Genomic DNA, 24,627 nt, shown 5'->3' with positions numbered 1-24,627 from the left:
TAACTTGTGAACATGTCTCTCCGATTTCCTCTTCCTTTTTTGCTTTTAAGTAGGTAAGGTGGTGGGATCTTTTCAGTGTGGCATACTTCTCGGTAAACTTCCACAAGAGATACTCGGAGAGGGGTGTAGTCGTGGTATTTTTTAATATTCTCTCCATGCTGATCTTCTTTTTTCTTAGACTCTTTATCCTTATCTCGGGAGGAGTAAAAGGATCCAGATTTTGAGGCTTCCCCTAGTCGAGAGTTTTCCTTCATGTTGATATACTTCTTTGCTCGTTCTTGCACTTTATTTAGAGATGTGGGATGTTTCTTTGATATGGAGTGACTAAAAGGTTCCTCTCATAGGCCATTGATGAGACCCATAATGGCTGCTTCAGTTGGTAGACTTTGTATATCCAGACATGCTTTGTTAAATCTTTCCATGTAGTTGTGAAGACTTTCTCGATCTCCTTGCTTGATCCCTAACAAACTTGGAGGGCTTTTCGGCTATTTTGTAGAGTTCTAGAGGGATGACTTCATGAACTTCTACCTCCTCTTCAATCATGATACTATGGATCATGATGGCCCAATCCACAGTTACTTCGGATCGGTTGCTAGTGGGGATGATTGAGCGTTGGATGAACTCCAACCATCGTCTAGCCACAGGCTTAGGGTCCAATCTTCTCAATTAAACCGGCTTGCCTTTTGATTCTCTTTTCCATTGAGCTCCTTCCACACATATGTCCATGAGGACTTGGTCCAACCTTTGATTAAAGTTGACCATTCTAGTGTAGGGGCGTACGTCTTCTTGCATCATAGGCAAGTTGAACTTCAACCTTACGTTCTCCGAACTGAAATCTAAGCATTTCCCCCGAACCATTGTAAGCCAATTCTTTGGGTTTGGGTTCATGCTTTGATCATGGTTCTTAGTGATCCATGCGTTTGCATAGAACTCTTGAACCATTAAGATCCCGACTTGTTGAATGGGATTGGAGAGAACTTCCCATCCTTTTCTTCTAATCTCTTGTCGGATCTCCAGATATTCACCCTTTTTTAGGTAGTGTTGTGTGAAAATGAAGAAGGATGGAGGGGTTTATATAGTGGAGGGAGAGGGGTTTGGGTTCAGCCATTTAGGGTGGGTTTTGGTGGGAAAAATATTTTGAATTTGAAGGTAGGTGGGGTTTATGGAGAAGAGTGGATGGATGTGATTGGTGAAGGGGTAATGGGGAAGATAGATTGAGGTGATTAGTGAAGGGTATAATGTTATTGGATTGTGTGAAGAAGAGAGAAGTGGGGTAGGTGGGGATCTTGTGGGGTCCACAGATCCTGAGGTGATCATGTGGGGTCCACAGATCTTGAGGTGTCAAGGATTTCTCATCCCTGCACCTTTTAAGCATGTAAAATGCCCTCTGTATGTAATCCTAGCGTTTAACGCCAGACTGTAGCTTGTTTCTGGTGTTAAACGCCCAGATGTAGCCTGTTTCTGGCGTTTAACGCCAGCCTGATGCTTGTTTCTGGCATTAAATGCCAGCTTGGTGCTTGTTTCTGGCGTTAAACACCAGACGGATGCTTGTTTCTAGCGTTTAAATGCCAGACAGTTCTTCCTCCAGGTTGTGCTTTTTCTTCTGCTGTTTTTTATTCTGTTTTTAATTTTTGCAATTGTTTTGTGACTCCACATGATCATAAACCTAATAAAACATAAAAGAACAATAGAAATATAGATAAATAAAAATTGGGTTGCATCCCAATAAGCGCTTCTTTAATGTCAATAGCTTGACAGTGAGCTCTCATGGAGTTTCACAAATGTTCAGAGCATTGTTGGGACCTCCCAACACCAAACTTAGAGTTTGAATGTGGGGGTTCAACACCAAACTTAGAGTTTGATTATGGGGCTTTGTTTGACTCTGTATTGAGAGAAGCTTATCGTGCCTCTTTTCCATGGTTGCAGAGGAAGATCCTTGAGCTTTAAACACAAGGTAGTCCCCATTCAATTGAAGGACTAGCTCTCCTCTGTCAACATCAATCACAGCTCCTACTGTGGCTAGGAAGGGTCTTCCAAGGATGATGCATTCATCCTCATCCTTTCCAGTGTCTAAGATTATGAAATCAGTAGGGATGTAAAGGACTTTAACCTTCACTAACACGTCCTCTACTAATCCATAAGCTTGTTTTCTTGACTTTTCTGTCGTCTCTAATGAGATTCTTGCAGCTTGTACCTCAAAGATTCCCAGTTTCTCCATTATAGGGTATTAAGAATTTACCAGGATCTTATTTCTTTTGAGGTAAAGTTTACTGAACCCATCTATTTAGTTTACTAATGAGCAAGGGAGGTTCATCTTCCCAAGTCTCATTACCAAATAACTTGGCATTCAGCTTCATGATGGCTCCCAGATATTGAGCAACTTGCTCTTCAGTTACATCTTCATCTTCTTCAGAGGAAGAATAGTTCTCAGAGCCCATGAATGGTAGAAGGAAGTTTATTAGAATCTCTATGGTCTCTATATGAGCCTCAGATTCCTTTAGGTCCTCAATAGGGAACTCCTTTCTGTCTAGAGGACGTCCCAAGAGGTCTTCCTCATTGTGATTCACGTCCTCCCCTTCCTCTTTGGATTTGGCCATTTTGATTATATCAATGGCCTTGCACTTTCTTTTTGGATTCTCTTCTGTATTACTTGGGAGAGTACTAGGAGGAGTTTCAGTGATTTTCTTACTCAGTTGACCCACTTGTGCCTCCAAGTTTCTAATGGAGGACCTTGTTTCACTCATGAAACTTAAAGTGGCCTTAGATAGATCAAAGACTATGTTTGCTAAGCTAGAGGGGCTCTGCTCAGAATTCTCTGTCTGTTGCTAAGAAGATGATGGAAAAGGCTTGTTATTGCTAAGACTGTTTCTTCCACCATTATTAAAGCCTTGTTGGGGCTTTTGTTGATCCTTCCATGAGAAATTTGGATGATTTCTCGATGAGGGATTATAGGTGTTTCCATAGGCTTCACCCATGTAATTCACCTATGCCATTGCAGGGTTCTCAGGATCATAAGCTTCTTCTTCAGAAGATGCTTCTTTAGTACTATTGGATGCATTTTGCAATCCATTCAGACTCTGAGAAATCATGTTGACTTGCTGAGTCAACATTTTGTTCTGAACCAATATGGCATTCAGAGTATCAATTTCAAGAACTCACTTCTTCTAAGGCGTCTCATTACTCACAGGTTTCCTCTCAGAGGTGTACATGAATTGGTTATTTGTAACCATGTCAATGAGTTCTTAAGCTTCTGCAGGCATTTTCTTTAGGTAAATGGATCCACCTGCAGAATAGTCCAGTGACATCTTAGAGAACTTAGATAGACCATCATAGAATATATCTAAAATGGTCCACTCTGAAAGCATGTCAGAAGGACACTTTTTGGTCAACTGCTTGTATCTTTCCCAAGCTTCATAGAGGGATTCACCATCTTTTTGCTTGAAGGTCTGAACATCCACTCTAAGCTTACTCAACTTTTGAGAAGGAAAGAACTTGGCCAAGAAATCTGTGACCATCTTATCCCAAAAGTCCAGTCTATCTTTAGGTTGTGAGTCCAACCATGTTCTAGCTCTGTCTCTTACAGCAAAAGGAAAAAGCATGAGCCTGTAGACTTCAGGATCTACTCCATTAGTCTTAACAGTATCACAGATCTGCAAGAATTCAGTTAAAAACTGATAGGGATCTTCTGATGGAAGTCCATGAAACTTGCAGTTCTGTTGCATTAAATCAACTAGTTGAGGCTTCAGCTCAAAATTGTTTGCTCCAATGGTAGGGATTGAGATGCTTCTTCCATAAAAATTGGAAGTAGGTGTAGTATAATCACCAAGCATCCTCCTTGCATTGTTGTTGGGTTCGGCCATGTCTCTTTTTTTTTTTTGAGATTCTCTGTAAGGTTTTCTCTGGATTGTTGAGCTTTAGCTTCTCTTAGCTTCTTCTTCAGAGTCCTTTTAGGTTCAGGATCTGCTTTAACAAGAATGTCCTTGTCCTTGCTCCTTTTCATATGGAAAAGAAGAGAACAAAAAGAAGAGGAATCCTCAATGTCATAGTATAGAGATTCCTTTATGTGAGTTGAAGAAGAAAAAAATAGAAGAAGGAGGAGAAAACTTCGAACACAAAGGAGAAGAGAGGGTTCGTATTTTTAGATGAAGAGAAGTGTTAGTAAATAAATAAAATAAATAGAAAGAGATGAGAGGGGGAGAATTTCGAAAATTATTTTTGAAAAAAGGTTAGTGATTTTCGAAAATTAAGAGAAGAAATAAAATTAAAATTAAAATTTGAAACAATTAGTTAATTAAAAAGAATTTTTAAAAAAATGGATGGTGATTTTCGAAAATTAGAGAGAGAAAAGTAGTTAGGTGGTTTTGAAAAAGGTAAGAAACAAAAAAAAGTCAATTAGTTAGTTGAAAAAGATTTGAAAATCAATTTTGAAAAGATAAGAAGTTAGAAAAGATTTTTGAAATTGATTTTAAAAAAGATATGATTTGAAAAAGATATTTTGAAAAAGATATGATTAAAAATTATTTTGAAAAAGATTTAAAAAAAGAAATAAAAAAGATTTGATTTTTAAAATTAAAATTGATTACTTGACTAACAAGAAACTAAAAGATATGATTCTAGAATTTAAAGATTGAAACTTTCTTAACAAGAAAGTAACAAACCTCAAATTTTTGAATCAATCACATTAATTGTTAGTAAAGTTTTTGAAAATCATGAAATAAAGATAAGAAAAAGATTTTGAAAATCAATTTTAAAATTTTCGAAAAATAAGAAGAAAAATGAAAAAGATTTGATTTTTGAAAAAGATTTTGAAAAGATAAGATTTTTAAAATTGAAATCTTGACTTGACTAACAAGAAACAACTTATTTTAAAAAATTTTGACTAAGTCAACCCAAAGATTTCGAAAATTATGAGTAAAACAAGAAAAATATAATTTTTGATTTTTTTTTGAATTTTTAATGATGAGAGAGAAAAACACAAAAATGACTCACAACATGAAAATTTTGGATCAAAACAACTAATGCATGCAAGAACACTATGAATGTCAAGATGAACACCAAGAACACTTTGAAGATCAAGATGAACATCAAGACTTATTTTTGAAAAAAATTTCAAGAAAAGAAAAACATGCAAGACACCAAACTTAGAAATTTTCAATGCTTAGACACTATGAATGCAAGAATGCATAAGAAAAACAGCAAAAAACACAAAACAAGAAAATTTAAAGATCAAACAAGAAGACTTTGTCAAGAACAACTTGAGGATCATGAAGAACACCATGCATGAGTTTTTTGAAAAAATGCATAAATTTTAAAAACATGCAATTGACACCAAACTTAAAAATTGACTCAAGACACAAACAAGAAACACAAAAATATATTTTTTGATTTTTTTTATTTTATTAAAATTTTTGGATTTTTCGAAAATTTCTTTTTGGAAAAACGAAAACAAAATAAAAAATTTTTGAAAGATTTTTGAAAAGAAAATTACCTAATCTGAGCAACAAGATGAACCGTCAGTTGTCCAAACTCGAACAATCCCCGGCAACGGTGCCATAAACTTGGTGTACGAAATTGTGATCTCAATGGCGCCAACAACTTGGTACGCACAATTTGTAATATCACTCTTTTTCACAACTTCGCACAACTAACCAGCAAGTGCACTGGGTCGTCCAAGTAATAAACCTTACATGAGTAAGGGTCGATCCCACGGAGATTGTTGGTATGAAGCAAGCTTTGGTCATCTTGTAAATCTCAGTCAGGCAGATTCTAATGGTTATAATGGTTTTCGAATATGAAGATAAATAAAGCATAAAATAAAGATAGAGATACTTATGTAATTCATTGGTGGAAATTTCAGATAAGTGTATGGAGATGCTTTGTCCCTTCTGAATCTCTGCTTTCCTACTGCTTTCATCCAATCATTCTTACTCCTTTCCATGGCAAGCTGTATGTTCGGGTTTCACCGGCGTCAATGGCTACCTCCCGTCCTCTCAGAGAAAATGGTCCAAATGTGCTGTCACCGCACGGCCAATCATCTGTCGATTCTCGATCATGTTGGTATAGAATCCAGTGATTCTTTTGCGTCTGTCACTACGCCCAACACTTGCGAGTTTGAAGTTCGTCACAATCATCCCAACCCAGATCCTACTCAGAATACCACAGACAAGGTTTATACTTTCCAGATCTTAGGAATGGCCGCCAATAATTCTAGCTTATACCACGAAGACTCCGATCATTCGGAATGGAGGCTAAGATATACGCGCTCAATCTAAGGTAGAATGGAAGTGGTTGTCAGGCACGCGTTCATAGGTGAGAATGATGATGAGTGTCACGGATCATCACATTCATCATGTTGAAGTGCAGCAAATATCTTAAAATAAGAATAAGCTGAATTGAATAGAAGAATAATAGTAATTGCATTAATACTCGAGGAACAGCAGAGCTCCACACCCTTAATCTATGGTGTGTAGAAACTCTACCGTTGAAAATACATAAGTGATAAAGGTCCAGGCATGGCCGTGAGGCCAGCCTCCAATGGCATATGAATTCGAAAATAGGGAAAAGGACCCGGTCAAAAGACAGACCTTAGTACAATAGTAAAAAGTTCTATTTATACTAAACTAGCTACTAGGGTTTACATAAATAAGTCTAAGTGCAGAAATCCACTTCCGGGGCCCACTTTGATGTGTGCTTGGGCTGAGCTTGAGATTTACACGTGCAGAGGCTTCTCTTGGGGTTAAATGCCAAGTTGTAACGTATTTTTGGCGTTTAACTCTGGTTTGTGACGTGTTTCTGGCGTTTTACTTCATAATGCAGCATGGAACTGGTGTTGAACGCCAGTTTACGTCATCTAAACTCGAATAAAGTATGAACTATTACATATTGCTGGAAAGCCCTGGATGTCTACTTTCCAACGCAGTTGAAAGCGCACCATTTGGAGTTCTGTAGCTCTAGAAAATTCATTTCGAGTGTAGAGAGGTCAGAATCCAACAGCATCAGTAGTTCTTTGTCAGCCTCCTATCAGATTTTTGCTCAAGTTCCTCAATTTAAGCCAGAAAATACCTGAAATCACAAAAAAATACACAAACTCATAGTAAAGTCCAGAAATGTGAATTTTGCATAAAAACTAATAAAAACATCCCTAAAAGTAGCTAGATCCTACTAAAAACTACCTAAAAATAATGCCAAAAAGCATATAAATTATCCGCTCATCAATAATTTCATCAAAATTATACAATTCAGAACTAGGAAAAATTCTGCAGATCTATCTGATCTATAAAGTCTAAATGAAAGAAAATCAATTGAGACCCCTAATAATAATCATTAATACTTTATACTAAGTCAAATATATTTCAGTATATATGTGACAAAAAGTCAAGCTGAACTCTAATAAAGAGGCCCAAGATTGAAATAATATACTGTGCTTTTCCATAAAAGCCAACAACTAGAACAAACACAGGGGAAATGTACATTGTTGGATCTTCCTTCTCTTCAAAGTTCAATTACTTTTTAAGCCAACAACATTTATAACTAATAAGGCAACGAAGAAAAAGTAATTGAATGTGAATCAGCATCATATGACAGATCAAGAAAGCAAGAAAGCAAGAAAGCAAGCAAGCAAGCAAGCATTTCAAACAAGTTAAGGGTTTGCTAACCTTGCCGCTAAACTTTTTCTCAAGCTCCCTAACAAGCTTAACATGAATCTTCCTGAAGCATGTAATTGAGATCCTTACACTGTGGAATTGATATATAAATCCTTGAGGTCACTCTTAAGATCCTGGTTGGTGTTTCAAGATCAAATAATGCCTGCAACAACAAAGGTTGAATGCATCCAGTGACTGTAATTAGTACTAATTAGCAATATTTCAATGGCAGACTCAAAATCAAGATAATGTTGGCTGTTATCTTTAACTCTGTAGAAAACATTTCAAACTCTTAAACCAAAATCCAAATATAAACGGAGCAAGTAAGCAAGAACGGTAGATCAAGCAAGTAAGAACGAAGAAGACAAAGATAATAAAAAATTAGGATCTAAATCACTTAAACATTTCAATTTCAGCTTGATCTGTCAGATTCATTAGGATCAAGCAAGCAAACATAGCAAAAGCAAAAACACGAAGAGGAAATCACATGCTTCTGAATACTCAAACAAAAATCGAAAAAATAAACGGAGAAGACCTACTGGTGGCGATGATCTTGTGCGTCTACGTGAAAGAACGGCGGCGGTGCAAGCGGCGGAGGTGTGGCATTGCGACAAGAGCAGCAACGGTGGCTGAAAGACCTTGGCAACGTAGATCTGAGATGAACAAACGATGACAGAGATGCGGATCTAAGGTGGATCGGATGGAAACGAAGTCCAAGGAATAGGATGATGGATGGCGGCTATCGGCAATGGTTACGGTGGTGGTGGTGGTGATGGTGGCCAGCGATGGCAATGGTTACGCGAGTAACCCAGGCCAGTAGCGAAATCAATCTTTCATTGATGAAGAAAAGAGAGAGCAAGAAAGTGAAGAGAAACAAAAGATGGAGATGGAAAGTGAAAATTTCTTTTCTATCTCTTTTTGTATTTTCAGTTTGATTTACGGTAGATAAAAAGAGTGAGAATAAGAGTTTAGTGGCCATAATGGCAATAGCCACTATAAAAATATAAAAAATTAAAATTAAAAGTAACAAAGGTTGATAATTTTCTGGGAATAATAATAATGGCCACTATAACATATAATAATAATGGCAAATATATAATTGTCACAAAAACATAACTTACATTCAGAAATCAGTAGCCATTATGTTATTGTCACTAAAAATTTGTCGCGAAAACATAATTTTTTTTTGTAGTGTACTTTATCAAACCATGAGATATCTGGACTTGTTCAAAGATTGCACATTGATGCCAGAGCATAAGAGTTCATTGATAATGCGTTAACATATCTTGAGAAGCTTTTAAGACAAAAACTTCCAAAAACTACCTTCACATAGAAACCTCCAATTTTTAAGTATAAATTCAATGATCTAATTGTCATGTAAGAACTTGCCAAATCGTAAGTGTAAAAATACGAATTTTCTAAATACAAATCTAATTTTTTGGCTATTTGTTCTTTTATTATATTATTTTGTTAATGTGTGCCTTGAATTGTGGTGAAGAAATACTTGTGGTATTTAGGTTGCTAAATGGATGATCATCTATTACTATTGTGAACCGATAAGAAATAAGTAAGAAAAATGTCTACATAATTACATAATTTAGTTTAAAACCACACCATTAATAAAGTTAAGTCCATTCTATTATCTTATATTATCTAATATTATTGTGAATGATTACTCTAGAATGTGACTTGTTTTGGATTTGGTAAACAGAAAGCATAACTCGAAGTGGGATATGATGAAAGATTTTACTATTACTAACTCGGATAAGAAGAAGCAACAGATTGTCCTTCAATCTTAGGATTCTATGATGCTTTTTATTAGAAAAATATTAATTGTGTCTTTCAAGAGCACATTTATTTAGTTAAAATAGTTATAGATTAATCTAGGCAATTTTAATATTGTTTGAAGTACGATTTATCTTGACGATGAAATAAGATCTTTATATTTTGGACTATTTAAAAATATGTTGATCATTTTATTTTACAAAAGCACCTACTAACATGTCTTATACTAATACAAACGTAACAGTGTCATAGAAAATTAATGAATGAACAATATGTGACTACATTTATTAGAAAATTGTTTTTAGTATTAGCGACAAACACAATTAACTTCATGGTAGAATAGAATCGGTATGATGATCAATTTTCAATTATTATTTTGTTTGTTTCGTTTATTTTCGCAAATTATTATTTTTTATCAATAGTATGAATGGTATTTATCCAAAAAAGATGTATTTTTGTGTTTTACAAGTGTATCATGCAATATAAAAATTGTCACCAACAATTTTATTTAAAAAAAAAAACACTTATTAGTAATGATTTCACTTTTTTTGCAAGTCACCTTATATTATGATAAAATGTCAAAAAACTCAACATTTGTTATATCACACAAAAGTCTCCATATATATATATATATATGGATAAAGTTTATACTCCAATGAAAATTTTAAAATTATTTTTTTATAAAGATATTTTTTTTAAAAGTAACACATTTAAAACATGCCAAAATTAAATATTATCTAGTTTACACAACATGTCAAAAATGACACATCTTATATAATTTACAAGTTATAAACTGCATTTGATATTCCAAATGATTAGTTTATAATATTATTGTTGCCACCGCAATCACAAGTGTAATTTACATTTTCTTTCACACCAATTATTATACAATCTTCAATATTATCTTGTGGACTGATTAATTCCAAATTAACGTCTATTGCATCCTAATGAGATGATAAACAAAAAGCCATAAATAACAAAAGGCAATTATAATCCATTGGAATTTTGATGCAAAATTATAGCTTTCAAAATAGTTTTATGTATTATACAAACTCATAAGCAAATCATGTCATAAAAGTTTAAAGAGCTAGGTGATTATTTGAGCAAGACAGCAATAAATTCAAGGTTTATTGATGATAATTATTAACAAATTCAACGCTAATAATTTTTAACAACAAAAAAAATTAACTCAGTGAAGATTCAGCAAGACAACCACAAATTCAAAGTTTAATATTTTAATATGGTCAACTCCATACAATATTTCAAACGCATTTCCTAATCATCCTACACTTTACTATGCGAGTGTAAGCTCCGTAAGTAGCAAACCAACAAAATTTGCAAACGCACTGAATAGATATCTAAAAATTTTAGCTATTCTATAGATAATAAAATACTTGAAATAAAATTAGTTTCATTATGCATGGAAGCACACTCTTTTATTCATCCTTAAGATATTGACATAAAAAATTTTATGTTGATAACAGTAAATACATGAATAAGCAAACACCTTTTATTGATTGATTGTTACAGCATAAAATTACTCTAATAAATATTTGGTATATAAAAAGTTTACATTTGTCTTCTCATTTGTGTACATAGAATGGAGCTTTGGAAAATAAGAACAGCTTAGACATTCAATATAAATAATGCATTCACAGTTAGACTTGTTTTCTTTCTCTTTTTAGTTTTTTTTTTCTTTTCAAATATAAAAAATTTTATATACGTATAAGAACAAGTAGAAGTAGGAGATAGTTTCATAAGACATCTCAATCTAAACTAAAGAATAGACTAAAATAGAAGTTAACGAGAGCTCTACATTGCAATTCAAACCTTAAAATGAAAATTATTAAATTAAAACCAAGTTACTGAGAAGAAATGCAATACGCCAAGAGAAATTGTAGCTTAATGGGGGCTAGGAGTAACAAATTCAAGGTTCAATCACTAGCAAATTTAACACCGTGATGATTTTCAGCAATAAAAAGATTAGCTAAGTAATTATTTGAGTAAGACAATAATAAATTCAAAGTTCAGTGATGATAATTAGTAACAAATTCATCTCAGTGATGATTTTCAGCAATAAAAAAACTAGCTCAGTGATATTTTCAACAACAAATTATTCCAAGGTTCATTGGTCATCAGAAAAAAATTCATGTCAGTGAATATTTTCAGCAACAAAAAGACTAGTTCGATGATATTTTTAGCAACAAAATCAAAGACAGTAACAAAACAGAAAAGGAAAGAACATGAGAATTTATTGGAACTTACCAAATCAGGACCAGCTTCTGGTTATGCGATGGAAGCGGACGTCGGGGTGGAAGCTGACGGCGAGGACGACGAGACTCAAAGCAAGACAACGAGAACGACAACCAACCTTAGGACCTGCTGCTTTTGCCCCTGGCAATGACGAGCAAAAGGAAGACGCGCACGCGACGGAGTTCGAGTTGGTGATGAGACAAGGAGCGACGACAATGACCACTCTCGGGACCTACCACCAGGGGCGGAGCTAGGTGGAATATTAAGGAGAAGCCAAAAATTAATTTTACAATAAAATAAGACTAAAATAAAAATTTGAGAGGGCTAAATTAAAATTTATATGTAATTTATGTTAAGAAATTAAAATTTAGGGGGAATTGCCCCCCTTTCCTTGCTATGAGGCTCTGCCTCTGCATACTGCTTCTGACACTGAGAGAGATGAGCTTGAGTACGAGACCGGAGATAGTGAGAGAGACCAGAGACGAGAGAGGGAGAAAGCTTGAGTACAAGAACTGATGAGACACCGCGAGAGAGATGAGAGAACTCGAGCTTTAGTGATACATCGATGAGAGGAAGGGGCTATGGCATAAGGGTTGATGAACGAAGTTGTATTAGAAATCAAAAAGAAAAAATTTTAAGCATGACTCAGTTCGGGTTATGTAAATCAACCAGGTCAAATTGGGTCTGAAGAATATATTATTAACCGGTTTCATAAATATTAGTCATCACAATGTGACACATCAACAATTAAAAAAAAAGATGTTTGGGACATCTTTGAGTGAGTATCCGTCTATTTTATTACTATTTGGATTGAATAGAATATTAGCAAATATTTTAATTGAATGGTTGGATTTTTATTTTTTAAACCGTTCCAAATTAAGTTATTAATATTTTTATTATTTTAAAAAATTATATTTTATACTTATAAAAAATATATTTTCCTATATATCAAGGAGGGAAAGGGGAAGAAGGACTAAAAGAAAATGTCAGTATGAATGCAATATGATAAATGCAAGAGCAAGAAAGTAAATATGAAGTTAGATGCGGCGGTAGTCCGCACGCATATGCAGGTTAGTTATGAAGTTAGATGTGGCGGTAGTCCGCACACATATGCAGTTGTAGAAATGTAAATATGGAAACACGAAAATGAAGAACTGAATATGTGTTTGTAAATTGAAGGGTGCCTTACAATGAGAATGAGGCCTCCTTTTATAGTTGAGAAATTTACTGTTTCTATAGTACATGTTATATTAACCGGAACTATTGGTACAATACAAGTTGGTACAACTTTGGGTTTTTACAAATTTTTAGCTTAAGATCTACTCTTTTCCTAGATTGATTCCAAAGCAATCGTCTTCATTTTGATTGTAATCACTTGATGATTCTGCTGACGAAGTAGGATCTTCTTTGTATTTTTTGTCTTCTTCGATCATCTGCATGATTTGTTGAAGGTGTCTTGCTAAGGTCTCTTTTGATTGGGCTCCTGCAAGGACTGCTGCAATTTGGGCTTTCTGGTTGAGGAATACTGATTCTTCATGGTTGAATGGTTTGGTGAACTTGGGGTGCTCTTTGAACCAATTTCGAACTTTATTTGGATGGGCCATGGCGGCATCGAACTGAGACCACCATTTTACATAGGCATTCCTTTGAAGCATAGGTGGTGCCTTTGGATGTTCTTGTTTGCCATACCTGTACTGCCATGAGAATACCTAGGCCAGGGAGAATACAGAGAAAAATTGAAGATCTGCAGGAATGTTTGTTTTCTGTTGGTCAAATTTCTTGGTGAAAATTTTGAACCCCTCATCGGCAAGTGGGGGCAAGATCTCTGGTAGAGGTCCAAAGTAGTCCCACCATTGGGAGAACCAATTTGGGAACAGGTAATTGGTATTTTTCTTGAAATAAATTATCCAAGAATGTTTGTTCTGATTATTTTGTTACCAAAATACTCTTGTTCAGGCATCCATATAATCCCAATAAGAATATCCTATCGGGTCAAAAATATTAGAGAATTTTTTTAGTATTGTTTGGATTTTTACCAAATTGAGTAGGGGTGAGTACTTTTAGGATTTGAATGGTTGAATGAGTTATGTTGGTGGCATCTTTAGGGTCTTTGTAGTGTTTTATTGAGACTGAATCTGAATCCACTAGTATGAATTCATAAAACTGTCTGGTTTTGTTCAAGGCTGTTGGTCTAAAATGGAATCCTGGTGGAAAGACTTTAGGGATAACTTTAAAAGGTGATTTCTACCAAAACTCGGGTTCCATAAGGGGGACAGATGAGAACTTGTTTTTTGAAATGTATGTGGATGGTTGTTTTGATTGAGTGTTGATGGGCTGGGTTTGGATTGGTTGAGGTGGTGTTGCTTGGGCAATTGTTTTTCCTTTTAGATCATTGCAAATGGTTTTTTGAGTTGCCATTTGTGAGATAAGTTTGGTAAGGTCTATTTCATCTTCATCTGAGCTGTCACATATGTCAGCCCAGGATTTTTTATGGAGCTTTGAAAGGCTTGCATCTTGTAAGGCCAACAAGGTTTGGATTGGGAAGGCATAATCTGCCTTTGTTTGTTTGGCTGTTTGACTACTTGGGGATTGAGTAGATGACTCAACTACATTTTTTGTGATCTGAGTAGATGACTCAGTCGGCTCTTGGGTTATGGGGGAATGTTGTTGGGTAGATGACCCAGTTGGGGTACTTGACCCAGATCTCTTAGTTGGCCCAGGTAGGGCTAGACGAATACCTCTGCCTCTTACCGAGGCTAATGTTGCCTTTTTAGCCATCTTTTCCTTGATTATCTCCCTGCAAATATTCACGTGTGAGAAAGTCAGGGAGAGAGTTTGAGTTACCCTTGATATGCTCAATGTCGAAATCAAAGACACTTAAAATTGCTTGCCATCTGACAAAAATTTGTTTTGATGCAAGATTTTTGACATCATTTTGTAACACATCTTTAGCCGATTTGCAATCAACTCGAACTAAAAATTTTTGATTGAGTAAGTCAGATTGAAATTTTGTGATGCATAAAACAATGGCTAAAATTTCTTTTTTGATTGTGGAATATTTTTGTTGAGTAATATTCCAGTGTTTGGATGTAAATGCAATGATACATTCTTTATCATGCAATTTTTGTTTTAGAATACCACCATATCCTAAATCTGATGCATCAGTTTCTACTATTTTGAATGCATGAGGAATAGGTAGGTATAGACAAGGAAGATTGCGGACTTTGGTTTTAAGAAATCTGATAATATCAGAATGTTTGTCTGTCCAAGGTGGAGAATTTTTCTTAAGCCTATCATGGAGGGGCTTAATGAGATTGTTAAGATTCGGGATGAAATCTGAAACATAATTGAGACATCCTAGGAACCTCTGGAGCTGAGGTTTATCAAGGATATAATCTGGAAACTTTTCTGCAAACAAAATTGATCTTTCAATAGGAGTTATTGTTCCTTGGAAAATTATGTGACCAAGAAAGCGAATTTTTGTCTGAAAAAGAAAAATTTTTGATTTAGAAACAGCAAGTCCGTTTTTCTGGATGATGTACATAAAAGTTTTAACATGTTTGAAATGTTCATTCAGAGTCTGGGAAAAAATTAAGACATCATCAATATAAACGATTGCAAAGTTTGAGAATGGGTTGAAAATATCGTTCATGATTTTCTAAAATTCGGAAGGGGTATTTTTCAGACCAAAAGGCATTACATTCCATTCATACTGCCCAAATGGAACTGTAAATGCTGTCTTATATCGATCTGATTCAGTGATTTGGATTTGCCAAAAACCGGACTTCATATCAAATTTTGAAAAAATGTTTGCTGAGTTTAACCTATTAAGCAAATCCTTTTTGTTTGGGATGGGGTAACGAATCCACTGTAAAGCTTGACTCAAAGGTTTGTAATTGATGACAAGCCTGGGAGTTCCTCTTTCTATCTCAGCTTGTTTATTAACATAAAAAGCAGAGCAAGACCAAGGACTCTTGCTAGGACGGATTAACCCTTTATCCAAAAGATCTTTAATTTCTTTTTGACAATGCAGCAAAAGCTGCTCATTCATTTGAATGGGGCGGGATTTTGTAGGGATTTTTGATTCTTTGAAATCCTTTTCATAGGGAATATCAACAATGTGCTCTTTCCTATTCCAGAATGCATGAGGCAAATCAGAACAAATAGACCTTTCAATTTGATTTGAAAGATTTTTTATTTTTTCTTGAATCTTTGGTTGAGTAAGCTGTGATTCAAGGGTTTTGAAAGAGATTTCTTCTTTTAAAATCAAATCTATTTAGTTTTGGATTCAATTAGGTTTAGATATCTTTGTTTTGGCGAATCTAAGAACTCAAAGAAAGTTACCTGCCCTCCCACAAAAGAGGTAAGTCCAGGAAAATCTGCCAGATATAGAAACAAAAGATTTATGAAAGATGTCCCCAAAACTACATCATTTTTTATATTTTTTGCTATAATGAAATCGGTGGAAATTCTGATATTTCCCTTTTCAATAAAGACATTGGTTATTTTAAAATTGATACTTAGCCTTTCGCCCGTTATTGAGCTAAGGCGTTCAGTAGTCTTTTCGAAATATTTTGTGGGGATCAGACCTTCCTTAATACAGTTTGAATCTGCACCTGAGTCAAAGAGTGCTATGGTGTCAAAAACAAAATCTTTAACGACAATTCGGACATTAACGCGATGCTTCATGAAAGAGAACACATTTATTATTCTCAAAATTTCTTTTCCCTTATTGTCGTTAGAAATCTTATTTTCTCGTTCCTTAGAGCACTCAGTTTGGTTTAAAAGAGAACCAAGTTCCTCATCACCAGATTCTTCCTCTTGTATTAATTGTGAGAGAATGAGATGATGATCGTCTTGATTTCTTTTGATTTCCTGGATTTCTCTCTTAAGATTGTTAACCTCAGTTTGGAGGTCCTGAATGGTTATGGGATGAATAACTTGTTTTTCTAATTTTTTGAAAATAGGTTTGACATCATATTTATTTCTAAGGACCAAATTTTTGGGTTTTTTCTCCTTTTGTAAAGATCTTTTTAGTTTCAAAAGGAAGTCTTTCCTTTGCTCTGGATTGTCAATAGCCTCTATAGCATTAAATAAGAGATCTTGATCTTTGGATAAAACATTAATTTGCTTGATATTTGAATCTAAGGATGACTCAACATCATCAATTTGGATGTTGTTGATATTATCATCCGAAGATTCTGGTCCAAAGTTATCATCTGAACTCTCGATCATAAGATTATTAATCTGTTCCTCAATCTGAGGATCAAGGTTCAGATTATTAATCTTTCCTTTTAACCGACAATATTTGCTAATATGTCTTGGTTTTTTACATGTATAACAAATAATAGGGTTTTTCTAGGGATACTTTTGGAAATTCTTTTGGAAACCTGTTTCATTTTTATGTTTTTGAAAACCCTTTTTGAATCTTCTGAAATTCTTTTCAGTATTAGGTTTAAAAACTTTTTGATTGGATGGTTTTTTAGATTTCCTTGGATGACAAGCAAGAAGACCAAATTGTTCACAGAAAGTTCCCAGATCGATACAATTTTGGGTTTTCTCACGAGCAAGTTGCCTTTGGATTTTATCATCTTGACAAATCTTTAGGGCAACCTTTTGGATGAAAGAAATGAGTTGGCCATAACTTAACTCATCATAGGGTATTATCCCGTCTGGGGTTAAGCTACAAATTTTGTCCCTTACTTTATCTCCGAGGGATTTGGGGAGTCCAGCAAGGAATTTTTCTTTCCAGAAAGGTTGTTGACTGTCTTTTCTGGTATAAACCCTAGTAAGAAAGGTATCCTTATACCATCGAAAATCAGACAAAGTTTTGCATCTGAGATTGGAAAGTAGCTCATCAGATCGGTCTTTCCAAAGGGATAGATCACCAACAAAGTGGCTTGCTATGGTAAATATTAAGGTATTGACAGCATCGGGGACAGGTTCCCCGTCGTCACCAATGATGGGTTCGTTCTGGTCATTGACTTTTATGGCAGAAAAGATCGAGTATTTTTGGTTATCAGAGAGGTAGTTATCCCACCATCCTTTCAGTTGGCCACTAAATTCGGAAACAATAACATTGACTATAGCTTCTTCAGAGGTTTCATGGGCTGCTTGATAAGCTGTGCCTACCATTGTCATATGCTGGAGCATACTCATGATATTATATTCCGTTTTGCCATCTATATTCCCTTCATAGACATTATTGGCATTGAAACTGACAAAACCTAGTTTTCTTTCTTCGAGAGCTAGATCTGGAGCGAATACTCGATTATAACCATACGCAGAGGGTTTGGTTAAACCCTTCCACTTGGTTAGGGAGTTGGTCATAATAGGGCTGACCTTGAAAGATGATTTGCCAGAATCATTACTTTGCTCGGAGCAAGATTCATTGGACTCATGACCGAGGGCATTAATTGCTTTAGATGAGTGTGTTTGAATACGAGAAGTAGACTCACCAGAGTTTGTAGGAGTTTCTGGGGCAGTGGTAAAACAATTTAAAAGTTGGTCAATCTTTTGAATAACTTTCGAATCACCAGATTGTTGTTTTAAAATGGAGGTTTTAAGACTTTTCTTTGCCTTGCTACTTATTTTGAAAGGTTTAAAAAGAGGTTTCTCAATATTTTTAGAAGTAGATGCTTCAGAAACATTTTTCAAAGAGAAAGTAGATCCTGAAGATGAAAGGTTGTCACCCAAGCATTATAAAAATCTATTGGTATAATTTGATTGCTCAATGAGATTTTTAATATCTTTAGGGGCGACAGCTTCATCCACATTCTTTGTTTTAAAGGGAGAGGCCATAACAGGATTATGTCCTTCCGTATTTGAAATAATAAAATCTCCTTTTGGAGGAAACTCAGATTTGACTAAGTTCCCATCTTTGACTTTCCAAGTTGAAATAACATTTGCTGAAAATGAAGTTTGTTTGGTTTTAAAAGGATAATCAATGTTGTTTTTGATGGAATAAGCATGAAACCATTCAAAAAAAGGAATATGCATTCTAACTTCATTTAAAAAATTGTAGTACTTTTCTTTGAATGATGAGATTTAAGCAGCTGTATAAGTACGTAAATACCATTCTCTTTGGAGGTCATACTCTTCAGAGTTAAGGTTTTTACGTAAGGCTTCTCTGTTTATAACAAATTCTGTGTTATTCATTTATCATTCAAGGAAGAGTATGTTGGAGATTGATGAGAAGATTCAATTTCAACTTCCACATCATCATCATCTTCTTGGTAAACTGCTTGAGAAATGTTTAAATTATTTTGTAAACTGGAAATATGTATTTCAGAATTGACTGGTCTCAAAATTTTTGAAAACTGAGATTGAGAAGTTACTGAAAAAGATCTTCTTGCTGAAGCAAAATCATTAGATGTTCCTGCTTTAGATCTAGAGGAAAAAGAGTTCCGTCTGTCAAAGAAAATCTCTACTTTCCCTGATTCATCCTGTTTTACTTCTCGTAAAAGAGGTTCTTGTCTAGGTTATGTTGGAATGGCTCGGTCAATTGATCATGACTGAGGAAGGTCAATTTCATCCCATCTTATGAGTCTTGGGATCATGACGTTGGCCTTTGTCATGTCTGTGACAAACAAAGTAGTTTCACGATCTTGGGACTTAAGAAGGACTCTAGAGTTACGAGTGTTCATGACCTTGTATTGAATCCTATAGATTAAAGTGGCTGGAATGGAACCTTCTTTCATGTTGAGACCATGAATTCGGATGTTTAGGAAAAGAGAGTCAAGAATGTTAAGGTCTAACAAGCTAACCGTTTTGTTTGGAAAACAGTTGAAGTAAACTGGACCGTGTCCTAAACTTGTTTCAACTGTTCCGGTTAAGGAGTCTTGGAAATCATTATGTCTAATGTCTCGAAGACACATGAGGATAGAGGCATTCAAACCTTCTCGGATGAGTGGTTTGACTGCAACTTGGACACACCCTATGTGAAGATATTTGTAGTGACGGGCATGTTCTCTAACTGATTATTTGGTCAGAAGATGGAATTCCTCACCGGAATTGGGTCCTAGAGGAATATTATTTTCAGCGATTTTGATGATATAATCTGATTTTCTCTTGTTATCGTTAGGGACATATAACTCATCTTGTGGGATTTTGGGTATTTCCCAATTTTCAATGGCTTGATTGATATTTTCGAAGCAGACTTCTTCTTCAAAGATATTGTGTTTAGGGGAAAATTTCTCAGGACGAGCAACTTTCTCAATAAGGGGATTGGAAGAAGAATGGATGGGAGAGGAGGAGGAAGAAGACGATGAAGAAAAGGAAAGGCTTCTAGAGAGAGAGCGGAAGAGTTTAGACATGATTTCATAAAATCTGATATCATGGCCCTCCTTTGGTTCAGAGAGAACATATATATTATCACTAGACTATCACTCAACTTTTTGAATCTGGGGGTTTTAACTCTTTTTTTTATAAATCCTTTAAATCTATAGCCACCAGGAGTTCTTACGTTTGGACCATTATCACTTTTAGGGACATCGTCAAATTAGCCTTACTACCCAAACTCCAGGGTCTTACTGCTACAGCCCCTTTGAGTGATAAGATTAAACGGCCTGTACTTCCAGATTTAAAGTATTGTTTTTTATGTACAAAAATTTTTAGAAAATGAACAGTAAATAAGAACATGAACAGTAAATTCCCAGATCCATGAACCTCAGAGATAGTTTAATGATAATATATATATATATATATCTCGTTATGTAGAGTACGTCAACACCCATGTATTACGATTGCACTCATTTTATTTGTTGAAATTTGTGTCTTATTTCATTTATAGTATAAGCGAAATATATTTATAATTAATTTATTTAACAATAAACGAGATAAATAATATGATACAAAAATATGAATTATGTTTAAATTACTTATACTAATAAAAAAATATTAAAATATTTATTTAAAAAAATCCCTTATAATAAGGTGGGCTAATGTTTTATATGAAGTTTTTCGATTATGTTATGTGTACATTAAAATTAATCATCAATTTCAGTCACTGATATAAAATATATGTTAAAATATAAATACATATTAAAATAAATTAAATTACATATGTATTTATATACAAATATATTAATAACTAATTTAGTGATTGATTTTAGTGTACGAATAATATTTTTGATACTCTTATTTTCTCATTTCGCAGTTTATGCCTCTAATCTCTCCCTGTATATATTAATATGGTGATTGCTATTGGAACACCCTAANATATAAGGAATAATATAATCTAGAAGCCCGATGAAGGATATAGCTCAAAAACAGGATTTAAAAAAAACGCAAAATGTACTAATGAAGCTAATAACTTACATCACAAGATATAGATATAATATAGCAATAGATATTAGTATAATATCATGAAAATCTAGCCATAGCTCGTGGAGTTTAAGCCGGCTAGCAATATATACAGACAAAACAGAATTTGAAGTTTAAAATAGTTTATACAAGTTTTCTCTCTCAATACAAGCCTATAGGCAAAAGCAAGATAGAAAAGTGAGAGACATATAAACACAATAAATCAAAAGACTCCAAAAAGTATTATGATCCTCCGCTTCTGTCACCATCCAAAGCAACTCACCGAGGTAGGTTGCAATCTGCATCTGAAAAATAACAACAAAATATGGTATGAGAACCGGAGGTTCTCAGTATGGTAACAGTGCCCAGTGATGTAAGATATAAGAACCCGGGACGCCAAAAGCAATCCTAGAACTTCATCTCCATCACAAGATTCATCTTAAGGCAAATCTAAAACATTAAAGAACGTAGCGCTCATTTAAAGAATGCTACCAAGGACGCGCGAGCGCACAGGACGTGGACGCGTCAATATGCAAAGATGATAGGGGACGCGCACGCGCGCAAAGGACGTGTACGCGTGAGTAAGTGAACGCTGCGCTCAATTTGCAAACGCTACGTTCCCCTAGAAGCAGCAACCCAGCACCATCTCTGACCCACTCCATCAGAAGGCCAAAAAGCCCATTCCAAGTACTGGAGGACTAGATTAGAAAGTGTATAAATAGGAGAAGATTTGATTTCATTGGGGGTTCAACTTTTAGACTTTCTTTTCATTCTTTTAGTCTTTCTTGAGAATTTTCAGATCTAAGTTCTGTTTTATTTTGTTCTTCATTTTCTGCATAATTTTCTTTTCTATTTTGGTCCTACTTGAGCTATGATGACTAAACCTCAAATTCATTAGGGGGAGGAGCTCTACTGTAATTCCAATGAATCAATGAAATCCTCCTTCTAAATTCATATATGTAGCAATTGGATATCTTCTGCTTTGTTTGTGAATTATTTACTCCGGAAGGGGGTTTAATTCAGTGAATGTGGGTGTGAGCCTCGGAAGGGGAATCACCTTCGTTTTAACTGAAGCTCTGTCCAACAAAATTCTCATTATCAACACTATTCGGGAGGAATTGAGGTTTTGGAAATTTGTGTGGCTTATGGATAAGAGAATGTGCTCTAACTCTTCTCATGACAATTATGTCAAGGAATTGGCAAGATTGATTGTGATTAGAGAGATTGGGTTGCCAAAGAATTGGGATCTAATTAATTTCAATCCGCCATAGATCTACTTAAATGATTGAGAAAGGAGTTGAGACTAATTGATTCAAGCAGGATTACAGTACCTCCAATCCCTCATGAACCACTTTCTCAAAATTTCCATTTAGATTTCTTTGAAATCTATAGTCTCTAATTCTATTCTAATTTTCCACACCCAAATCCCTTTATTGTTCATGCAATTTAATTTCTCTACCAATTTAGATTCTTCAATTTAAATTCCTTACACTTTATAATTCAGCATTTACTTTTCTTGCAATTTAAGTTTCAGCTCTTTACCTGCTTAAACTTCAAGTTACAGTCTATTTAATTTTTTGCTATTTACTTTTATGCCACTTTACCTTCAGCATTTCCAGTTTCTTTCAATTTACTTTCGGTTAAGTCAATTCCACTCAATTCTTCAATATTTGCGTAACTAAATTCATCATCTAACTAAAATTGCTTGATCCAATCAATCATCATGGGATCGACCTCACTCTTGTGAGTTTTACTACTTGATACGACCCGGTATACTTACCGGTTAGTTTGTATGGAAATCTATTTCCACGCCATCAACAGGCGAGATTAACCATGGTCCCTACCGGGCGCATAACATCTCCTCAATCTCAGTATAAAATGATACATCAGTGGTTTTCAGAAAACATTTTTGGTATATCATGGATACATCATCTCATTCTAAGTCCTTAACTCATCTCAACCACTGTCAATTCAACATTTTTATTCCGAACTCATTAGTGCGTCACTTTCTCAATTCATACATCTTTCGCCCTTATCAATCCACCAAAACCATCCTCAGTACACTAGAAACCTAGCGTCCATTCTCTAACTTTTCAAAGAAATACCAAATAAATTCCCTTAAGACCTTTCCCATGTTTCAATGCCCGACAATAAGCCCAAGAGTCTTAAAATGGTGTCATAGAAGCTTACAATCTTGTTGGGAAGGTAAAATAGTTGAAAACAAAGTTTGAGTTTGAGAAATAGGGCGTGTGCGTACGCACAGGGGTGTGCGTGCACACGCCCAGGAGAAGTTTTTAAAACGTGTACGTATGCACATGTACAAAATTTTTCAGTTCTGTTCACTCGGACAAGGTGTGCTAGCGCCCTCAATAGACTGCCATTCCCAACGTGTGCGTGCACACAGGGCGGTGCGTGCGCACGGGTTGTAAAACTCCATTGGTTATGTGCGCGCACAGGTTGTGCTAGCGCTCTAAATAGTAAGCCTTCCCCTGCGTGTGCGTACGCACAAGGCTGTGCGTGCACAGAGGTTTAAATTTTCACAGGGGTGTGCATGCGCACAAGGCAGTGCGTGTGCACATACCAGAAATCACAAAATTATGCAACTTTGCAGAATTTTAGATTTTGACACCAAACTTTGAATGATCATAACTTTCTCTACAAAAATCCAAATTTTACAAATTTTATATCAATTTGAAGACCTTTCAATAAACTTTAATTCTAAACAACTTTGAACCAATTTTGAAAAATAATGTACAAGTTATGACCTGTCAAAGTTCACTAAAAACCAGTTTTTTACCAATTTCTACAAAGTTCTCAATTCCTTGTAATACTCAACCAAAACCAAATAAAACCATTCCAAACTCCAATTTACATCAAAATTTACGCCTTGTATCATATTACATCATCCTTACCAAATTTTCCTTCACATTGCATTATTCTCAACATCAAAATCAAATGTATAACATTATAATCAATCCTCATTCAAATTTACCATTCACATTACCATTTCATCAGCCTCAACATCACATATATCATATCAAACCACTTTTTAATCCACACAATCATTCATCATCATCATATCATTATCAATCATCATAGATAAACTAAAAAATTATCAACCCATCATAAATCATCATACATCATCATTCAACAACTCAACAACCATTTTAATTCAAACCTATCCTATGGGTCACTAGCCTAAGTGTCCATGAATATTATATGCTTGATGAATAGATTCTTGCTAGTAAAGAATTTTATAAATAAAGTCTCGTTGAAAGTATAGCTTCTAAACCAGCAAAGAATCCTTTCGTACAAAAACTTGTTTGTCACTAAAGCAAACCCAATAAAAGTAATAACCGAAGTATTTAAACCTTGGGTCGTCTCTCAAGGAATTGCAGGAAAGTGTGCTTATAATTGGTTATGGAAAAGTATGTTTTGGGGGGTTTTGGATAAGAGAACAAGAAAAAGTAAACAGTAAGAATTAAACTAACAACTATAAAAGTTCTTGGCAAGGTATGAGAACCGGATGTCCTATCCTAGTTATCCTTATCAATTGTGATGAGAATTGTTCATTGCTCTCACTTGGTCAACCTCTAACTATTAAGGTATGTCAAGTGGATAAATCAATTTGATCCCTCAAGTC

At 35.0% G+C, this 24,627-nt stretch overlaps 1 non-coding gene across 1 annotated transcript; it reads left to right on the top strand.

Annotated features, from left to right (window-relative positions):
• Positions 1-3,359: 3,359 nt before the first annotated feature.
• LOC127746142 (small nucleolar RNA R71) lies at positions 3,360-3,467 on the top strand. Its single transcript, XR_008007761.1, has one exon. It is a non-coding gene; the product is annotated as a small nucleolar RNA R71 (small nucleolar RNA).
• Positions 3,468-24,627: the final 21,160 nt, after the last annotated feature.

The sequence above is a fragment of the Arachis duranensis genome, chromosome 3, assembly GCF_000817695.3.
Source record: "Arachis duranensis cultivar V14167 chromosome 3, aradu.V14167.gnm2.J7QH, whole genome shotgun sequence".
NCBI lineage: Eukaryota > Viridiplantae > Streptophyta > Magnoliopsida > Fabales > Fabaceae > Arachis > Arachis duranensis.
Note: the sequence above shows the minus strand (reverse complement) of the source record. Positions and strands in the feature narration are given on the sequence as shown.